Source organism: Falco rusticolus, chromosome 2 (assembly GCF_015220075.1).
Source record: "Falco rusticolus isolate bFalRus1 chromosome 2, bFalRus1.pri, whole genome shotgun sequence".
Classification (NCBI taxonomy): domain Eukaryota; kingdom Metazoa; phylum Chordata; class Aves; order Falconiformes; family Falconidae; genus Falco; species Falco rusticolus.
In genome coordinates this window covers 100298499-100308084 of record NC_051188.1, presented here as the reverse complement: position 1 = coordinate 100308084, position 9586 = coordinate 100298499, and positions in this window count along the sequence as shown.

Here is a 9586-nt window from a genome sequence, read left to right as displayed (position 1 = left end):
CCAGACATGACTGGAAGCCCTGACATGGAAACTTGAGGTCTGCCTGCACACACCTCCATAGACCGACCTTTGGACCCCGGGTACCTGCAGCTCCCACTGACTTCTCTGCCTTTTCAGATGACTCCCTGAGCAAGCCATTGCAAGGCTTCACACACAGTGCAGAGTTTTCCGTGAGGTTAAAACCCTCTATTAGCGTGAAGAATGGGAGACCCTTCAAATAAATCTGAATCCAGCCATCTGATGAAATACCTCCGACTCCTACAACCTCCACTAGTCCTATGGACTCCTCAGCTCTGGGAAATCCTACTTAAGCACCTGGCTTACTGTTACTTGGAAGGCAAAAAACCCTCTCTTTGCCTTCAAGCGCTGCACGCCAATGTGAAAAAACAGCTCTTTCCAAAAAGCTGACCAGCACCTATCACTTAGTGCTCAGCTGAAACGCTAAGCCCAAACTGGTGATTTTGCAACAGTCTCCCTAGTGATTAATTGCACCTTCGCAGGCAGGGCATGGTGACTTGGCAGGGGGAAGGTGGCTGCAGAAGCAAAAGGCCTCCTTGCTTGTAATAAACTGGGGAGGAGACACACTTGATTCAGCAGACCTGCTCTGTGTTACCGCTGCTGCTCCTCAGCCTCTCTAGGTCTGTGGAAGGTGCTTAGGTGGCAGCGCAGGGCTGAGGCGGAGATGGAGAATTCCCCCCATAACCCAAATGACTGTTTTCATGGAAGATGAGACTGCCTACCACACCTGATCCAAACAATTAAGTGATGAGAAAGTGCAGGCTGACAGCACTGGAGGATGAAAATCCTCATGGTGTTCACTGATGTTTGTGCTGAATGGTCCTTCCAGGAAAGGGGGATGTGGCCTCCACCTGAGCCCACGCACTGCCTGTTCTATTGTCAGGGCACTCTCAAAACTATCGTTACACTCAGGCTCATAATCTGAAGGTCGTGAGTTCGATCCTCACACGGGGCACCAATTGTCACAACACTCTCCAAACTATCAAGCTGCAACAAAATCTTTTACTGTCTCATACCAACACGCTTTTCATACCAGTCCCTCTGCTGCCTTCTCCTAGTCTCTCCTCATCCCAGGCATGTGTTCTCTCTCTGCTTCTTCCTCTTCTCTCTTCCTCAGCTGCTCCCTCTTCCTTGGCTGCCCAACCTCTTAACAGCACCAGCCACAGCTGCACCTGATCTACATCAGCCAACCCGACACCCCTGAAGCCAGCCCACAGCTGTGCATTATCAATGCTGATTAACCCAGCTTCATCCCTCTACATTCTATGTGATACTTGGGCAAACTTCTTAAGAGAATGATTTAAGGATGGTCAGGCAATACGGGGAAGAAAGGATGTCATAAAACAAGTATCTTCCACTTTTTCTGTCTTTGAAGATACATTCTGGGAAAGCCTAGCATCTGTGTACTGAAGCAACTGCTTCACTTTCCAGCCCAACCTTTTCTCTGAATGTTTTTGGCTTCTCAAATTATGGTTACCAGGAGAGTGGCTTGCATGGACAGTGTCATCTTCAGGGAGTCCTGCCTCATCATTATTCAGTTACCTACAATCCTCTTTGAATGAAGACACCAAATCCCTAGCTCACAGCCAGATTAGAAAAATGATTAGTTACCTGTGCATCCCATGTTAGAAGGATTGGATTATATGGCAATTATAGAAGATCAGACTCAACCTATTTAAAGGGATGCTGACATCTTGGAAACAGTTTTTACAAGCCCATTTTACACTGAGTATCCTTACCTCAAATCCTCTCAGGCATGTTCAATAAAATCTTCAAAGTCTGTTTCTTAAAACCATTGTGGTTTGTATTTTGTAATTAGGGACAAGAAAGGCAAACTGCTGGCAACTACCCTTGTCATTCTCAGTCTCAAGTCCCAGGCAGCACCATGGTGATGGCACTGCTTAAGCTCAGGTGCTGACCTGGAAACATGATATAGCTGTGTGCGGGTTTTTTTTCACCTTTGAAAGAAAAAGTAATTGATGCATTGGAGCGGCTGCTGTGCCTTCAGAGTTTTAAAGAGCTAATGACTATACAATCTTTTTAACAACTAGTAATATAAACTGAGGGTTACAGTCACGTGTTCATGCATTTTTACTATCCATTAATATTATTGTACACGAATATATAACTCACAAGCGAGTGTTTGTTACCTGATTCACACAAAAGGTAAGTGGGAGCAGGCAGGCATTGCAAAATTATTAGTCATTTTTTGTTCCTCAGTGGGTATGTCTCTCTTTCCCCATCATTTCTGCACCATTGGCCAAGCTCAGCTGCAGTTCACAGGGATGCAGCACTTGCAGAAATCATATTATTCCCAGAAGTTTCATGAAAATACACAGGGAGGTAGAGGAGGGAGCTGTTGCTTGTCTCCCCAAAGAGGATGGGCTGTAGGTTGCACCCAGCTCCCACGAAAGCCAGAGTACCTGCTCAGAATGCAGTTGTTGTGCCCACCACAACTGTGGGAAAGAATCAGTCACAGCCCGTGTCCTCCCATGGGCTTCACAGACCCTGACCATGGGACTAATCCATGGGAGGGTTGGTTTAATTACTCCCTTAATTACTTGAACCTGCTTTAGCAGAGGGATTGGACTAGATGATCTCCAGACATCCCTTCCAACCCCAACCATTCTGTGATTCTCTGCTCATACAACTACTCTTTTTGTCATGCAGTGATGCCCTCTTCCGCCCATCCCCCACCCCTTTAAAATGCAACCCGCTGCTTCCAACTGGCTATTAAGTCTGTCATCTCAGTCGTTCTCAAATCCCCAGCAAGCACCCAAGGGCTTTTCTTTTGCTTTTGCTTTTTTAAAATTCAGGTTCTAAAAATCCTTGTGCACAACTTCTCCATATTTCGCCCGTCTATGTTTATTGTAGAAGCTATTCCTCAGGGAGCAAGTAGCTGCGAACCTATAAAATGGTCCTGGGGAGGTGTTTTTTCCAGTGAGGGAGAGCCATGTTTCTGACAGCCTTGGAAAGGGAGATAAGATCAATTCTAACTAATGCTTTCTCTCTTGCTCATCAGGCCGGTAACTCAGATGCATGACCAGCACAGGCGGTGGGAGACATCCATAACTGGCACCGAGGCACTGCTGCGCTGCACTGAGCTCATTAAATCAGGCAGTGAAGCTCCCTTCCCAGGCAACGGGGAGCGGCAGGCTCCCGGTCACTGGATGGAGGAGCACGACCGAGTGATCTGCGTTTGCCCTGGGAAGGAGCCAGCCTGTCTCTTGCTGGCTGAGGGAGGCGGCTGAGTACCTCCCTATACATCTTGGGAGAAACTGGAGTTTCTAGTAAAATCTGCTTCTTTAGCAATGTTGAGTCAGGTGCGCTCAGGCTCCTATTCAGCGGGCCAGGTCTCCTGCAGCTTTATTCCTCCCTTACTACTTAATGTGCTGCTGCATAAGCACTACCAAAAATAGCCTGTCTTCCAGTGAGGAGCCTTTTCAGAGCTGCTATGCTTGAACAGAGGGCAATGGGAAGGGGCACAGGGAAGAAGTTTTTGTTCCACATTTACGTCTCTTCCAGCGTTGGTTTTTTTTTCTACTTCTTTGGGAATAGAGAAAGAGGAGAAGGTTGCCAGGACTCAGAAGAGCTGCTATGAGCAGCAACCTGCAGAGGCTGGGGGAAGCCAAGGCTGGGGAAATGGATTCTGACAGCTAAATGAGACACTAAAAACATAATTTCTTTTCACACATGAGACCAGTGTTCCTTTAAGAAAGAAGCACGCGAAAAATACTCACTCAAAAGTGCTAACACTGTGAAAAAAGCAATGGTCCTGACAGAGTTTTCTCTGTAATGAAACCTAATGATGATGGATGCATCAGCTCCATGATCGAACATCTGTGCTCCTCCTGATAGGCATCTTCTGAAGCAGAAAGGGTGGGTTTCTCCCACAGCACTGACGCCCAGAAACATCTGAAACCCAGACTCCCTCCAGTCCCTTCCCCTAGAAAGGAGCTGCATATGCATTGCATGCCAGCAATCACTCTGCCTTACAGCAACAACCAAAGGGAACAGCATGGGGTGTACTGGGCAATAAATATCCTGCTGGCACATTATCCTCCTGTGAAGTGTCAGACTGATGGACCAGGGACAGTGCTGTTTTATAGCAGTCATTCCCAAGCAGAGAAGCCAAATCTACCAGATCTCTCACTCCCAAAGGGCAGTGGGATACCAGTCCTTGAAGTATCTTGCAGTACAAGCAGAACTGGTGCATCTTCATGTTTTAGGCTACAGGATCATCCTCCCTCAAATCAGAGAGATGGGCACTTAAAAAAAAAATAGAGAGAGAAAGTAGCAAATTAACTAAAAGTATTTTTAGCCCAAATCCACAGCTAAAGGAAATTGGTGATGCTTCACTGAACTCAGTGGAGGTAAGGTATGGCTCACCATAGTAATGAACCCACAGATCTGATCTTGGATTCAGGTTCTGATCCAGACTCAAGCATTGGAGATCTTGGTTCTGTTTTTTGTTTTTGTTTTTTAAAAAAAAAATACTTCCCTTTAGTATTAGGAATGGCTGCACTTGGATAAGGAAGGACAATGCTTTCTCTACCCTTGCCTTTCCCTTTGATCCTCTCTCCAATCGGTTGTTGATGCTAACACTCTTAGTGGTTTGGACTGGTCTGTGTACCACTTGAGGGTGGAAGGACTGCTCCTACCACACATCTAAAGGCATCACAGGACTTGGCAAGGCTTCTGATCTTTAGTGGTTGGTGTTATTTATGTACATGCATCTTTGTCCTTAAAACTGATGCCTGGAATGTCTGTGAAAATGGTTGCTTCTGCAAAATTTTAGGTAAGTTTCCCGATTATCATTTTTCCCCCTACAATTTGTGCAAATCTGATAAATAACTGTATTTTAAAGGTTACATAAAGTTTATACTTACATTTTGAAGTTCAAGACTTCTGCTGGGCTGCCTTAGCTAAGAGAAGCAAATGTTGTTTGTTGTGTCAGCTCAGGGTAATACTCGCGCACCGCTCATGTGTATGGCAGAGTCCGGGATGAGGTAAAAGGGCGGACTGAAAGGGGCCAGTGGGGGCCTGGGACGTAGCAGCTGTGCTTGTCTGTAGCAGGCAATGTTAAGGGAAGAAGAACAGTCACAGGCTGTAAAGTCTTTACAAATAAAAAGCAGACTGCTATAGAGTCAAAACTCAAGAAAAATACATGGACAACCAGAGTGGGGAGAGCTGCCACTCTGTTGCTAGGTGATAGATCTGTTATCATGCTAATGACAATGAAGGATGATACTAGTACCAATAAAACATCTTTCATTTGAGAATTACCAAGCCTTCTCCAGACAGCATGGCTATATTATTCACATTTACCAGAGGCACAGACAAAGATGAATTGATTTGCCAGGGTCACCGAAAGCAGCACTGACAGCTTTCGGAATAAGAAATTGTCCTATTTTAGTTCTATTAAGCCAAGGATTACCATAAAACCTTTCTTTGCAATCAGTCCCTGCCCCCTCCCCTCATCAATCACCCCCACGTCCCTCTCTCCAGAGGGGACATCCTCCTGTCTTGTTTGTATTTCCCGTCCTGTTTAGATTACAAGATATTCTGGCTCTGGAGCTTAGTTTACCAGGGGTTGTAAAGGGCAGAGCAAATTCATGGGCCAAAATGTGCTGTTTTGCGGCTGTGTGAATAAGAAGAAAGTATGGGGCCCAACTGGACATAGTAGGTGTGCAAGATAGGATGGGATTGTGTGATGATCCCCATGGTGGCCCTGGGTGGTCTTGTGATCTTGGGTTGTGGCTCCTTCAGCAGCAGCCTGGAGCAAAGGCTCCCTGAGCCCCTACTCTGGTATGATCTCTCCTTGGAACTTGTGAGGTGGTATCTGCTGTGGCAGGTGTGGTATCTGCCAAGCTCTTGAGCTGCCCCAAGAACAGGGTTGATTTTGCTTGGGACATAGGGAGAGGAGCCCTATGCACCAGGCACTTTCCTGTCCTCATGCACTTAGGAGCAGACATGTGGTAGGCATGAAAGCTTCATGTAAGATGGAACTATCTTGCTGGCCCTTGCATGCAGACTTGTGACAACAAATTGTGCTAAGGAACCATTTCTACCAGATACTCTGACCAGGAAAAATCCAGGGGACTCCTCACTGACAACAGCTGTGCAACTCCAGGGTGAAGTCCTTCTAGGTTGCCCCCCCATGGCTTTGTGTAGACACTTACCCACACCACAGCCTGTGAAATGCCAAGAGGCTATATGAAAAGAAATGCAAATGTTCCTCAGCCCACTGAATAACAGCTCTCCCTGACTATCTGCATGGCTTTTCCTAATACTGGGGCTCCTCAGGCATGAATCAGTAACGGCATGAGTCAGGCATAATTTATTCTGTCATTGTTTCCCATTAGAGATCGTGAGGGAAACACAAGTGAGCCTAAATTCTAGCGCTTGTAGGAAAATAGCGTTTCTGGTTTCCGCTTGAAGAACAGAGTTTCCGTGATGATGAGGAACAGCCTGCAATTTCATGACGAGCTGATGTAGTCTATCGAGGACAGCAGGGTGGGAACACAGCAGGGATGCCAACATGAGAGGTTTTACTCTGAGTCATTTTTCCCTCAGGGGTCTGGGCTGGACCTATAACCCACCACATGCTTCCTATGGTGCTTCCAAAGGCGCAAACCTGGCAGCTCCCACTACTTCTAAGAGGAGTACTGAGCCCATCATAGGTATGAAAACTGGGCTTTTACAGTCTTTGTTTCCTTTTCTTTATGTGTAAAATTGGGGATGCATCTCATTTATATCTAATTGTCACTGTGAAAATTTAGCTAGTCTTTCTACAATACAACAAAGAAGCAAATTGCATTCACGGCAGGTGCTAAGGGTTTTAATGACTCTTCTCTCCTGTTTTTCCTACCTTTCAGAATCTTGGCAAGTTTCCTCAGTCTCGTGTATTTCAGTGCAGGAGGACACAGCCCTGAAATAACTGAAGCACAGGAGTTATATAGCAGCTTTGTGGGTTTTGTTCAAATTATGTGAAAGACCAAGACAATTTAAAACCTCAGGGCATGGCTGTAAAATAGATCCTACTGGACTGCTACATCCTCCTAAGTGATGCCAGGCTGCCACTGCCTAGCTAAGAAAAAGTCTACGTTAGCTCCAGTCCCGCAAAACATGTGTTACAGACATGAATTTAAGGTTAGCATGTGCTTTGCTGGATTGGAACTACTTTTTCTTTCCATAGTGGGGGGGGGGGGGGGGGGGCACACAAAAACCGCCCACCCCAAAAATGTGAACCAGCACTTTTTTAGGTAAATGCACAGCCTGGACCAGTAGGGATATTAGGAGCAGTGGAGTGGGGTAAAGCCAGCCGAGTAAAATCCTACTGGCAGCCTCATGGCACTTAGAGTTGAGCACAGGGTTAACTCCTTCCAAAAAGTGGAGATGATAGAAGGATGGGTAAAGCTAGCACTCTGAAACATCTCCTGTGCTGCTCCTCTACAGGTGATAGTTAAGTTCTGCAGAGAGCAGCTGCAAACAGATGTGCTCTCTGGTGAGCTGCATCCCCTCTTGCTCCCCTAAGCTTCAGGGACTTGCCCTCATGGAGAAGATGCTGGCAGCAAGGCTTAAGTAGGTAGAATTTTAATTAATGAATTTGGAGAGATACAGCAGTCACTTCTCCCAGCAGCTCTCCTGACTCTTGAGCTTCCAGTTTTGTTGCACACCAGTGCATCCCACAGTCCACACGGCCCAGGGAGTGTGATGGGGAAGAGGCCATCTCTCAAGCTGCAGCTGGGAAAATACCTCCTTGCAAGGTTCCCGGAGCCCAGTCTCCAGAAAGGTTTGTTCCCATCAGCAGTGCTATGCTGGGACCCTGTGACCATGTCCCACAGGCCAAGCCCAAGCCCTGAACTCTCCCCGTGCGCTGTCGGAGGGGACAGGGCCAAGCAGCCTTGCAAAGGGGCTAGATGCATGGACAGGGTATAGCAGGAGGGAGGCAGAACGAGCTGACCTTAGGCAGAATTGTTTAAAACTTGGCAGTTGGACCAATCTGTGATAATAAAACTCCCACAACTTCCCTCCTAAATCATGACCTAGCAAAACAATGCTTATTTTGAAACCAGCCCTGCAATCCAGATAAAGGCTGTGTGCAACACACAGGAAAAAATTATATTTGGGGTACTGGGAGGAGATTAAACAGTAACAAATAACCTCAAGCTTACAATATAATTTTCTCCACATATGGACAGAAAATGATCGACCCAAACTGGTTCAGAATTGTTCCAGGTTTGCACCAGTTGCTCACTGGGGGGTCTGGACTACACTGCAGCAAGTAAGGAGCACCTGAACAGGAGGACCTCAACTACTTGCCTTTGACTTGCAGACAAGACTTTCCTCAGGTGACCCCTTTCCGAAAGCAGCACTAGGCTTTCTCTTTCAGCTACAGCCCTGGTGGAAAGGCAGACTGCTAGACAAGGTCCCAGAGATGCATCCCAGATAAATGTTTCTCACAGCCAAGCTTTCTCTACATCCCACCCTTCCCTTTGGCAGTCCTCTTCAAGCCCCTCTCCAACAGCAACCCTGGGCTCCCTCTGAACCCTAAGCCTAAGCCTAAACTCACCTAAACTGTAATGGGTGGCTAACCTTTGAAGAGGCTAACCAGACAAAATATGTCTCACTGCCAAGCTCTCTCAGCAACACACACTTCCCTTTCCATCCTGATGTCAAATGCAGCTCCATGATTTCCCCCTCTCTCAGCCCCAACCCTGATGCTAACTGACAACTGATTTATGAGCAAGTACTCTCAGGCATTGCCCAAATGAAAAATACCTTGCATCCAAGCTCACTTGGCAGCCCACACTTCCCTTTCACAGTTGCCTTCTCCACCCCAAGACAATTGCAACTCTAGCCATCGCCCTTTCTTAGCCCAAACTCAACCCCCAAACCTAACACTAACTGACAGTCAACATTTGGACAAGGTGCCCTAGACAAAATAACTCACAGCCAAGTTCTATTGGCACCACACTTCCTCTGAGCAGTCCCTTTCCACCCCCAAGTCAGCTGCAATTCCAAGCTGCCTCCCTTCCTCAACCCTAGCCCTACCCCTAACCTTACCTGACAGATAGCCTTTGGACATGGCCCTTCAGATATCCCACACAAAATGTATCTCATAGCCAAGCTTTCTTGGAGACACCTTTCCCGTTGCACACAATGATTGTACTTCCATGCTACCTCCATCCCTCAGCCTTAACCCTAACTGTAACCCTCCATGAAGACTGGCTTTTGGACAGGTCACCTGAACATAGCCCAAACAAAAAATCTTGCAACTAAGGGCAGCCATCAGTTCCCTTGGACAGCTCTTTTCTATCCACATGAAAGCTGAACATCCTGGCCCTCTCCCTATTTTGACCCACAACGTTAATGGACAGCTGAATGGCAACATGAAGATTTACCTGCAGACAAGGTCGTCTAGATATTGCCCTAAAGGAAAATATCTCCCAGCCAAGCTCTCTGAGCAACCCATAATATCCATGGCCAGCCTCTTGCCATCCTAATTCCAACTGCAAGTCTTTGATTCCTTCTTCTCTCAAATGTAGTCCTAAGTGATGACCAA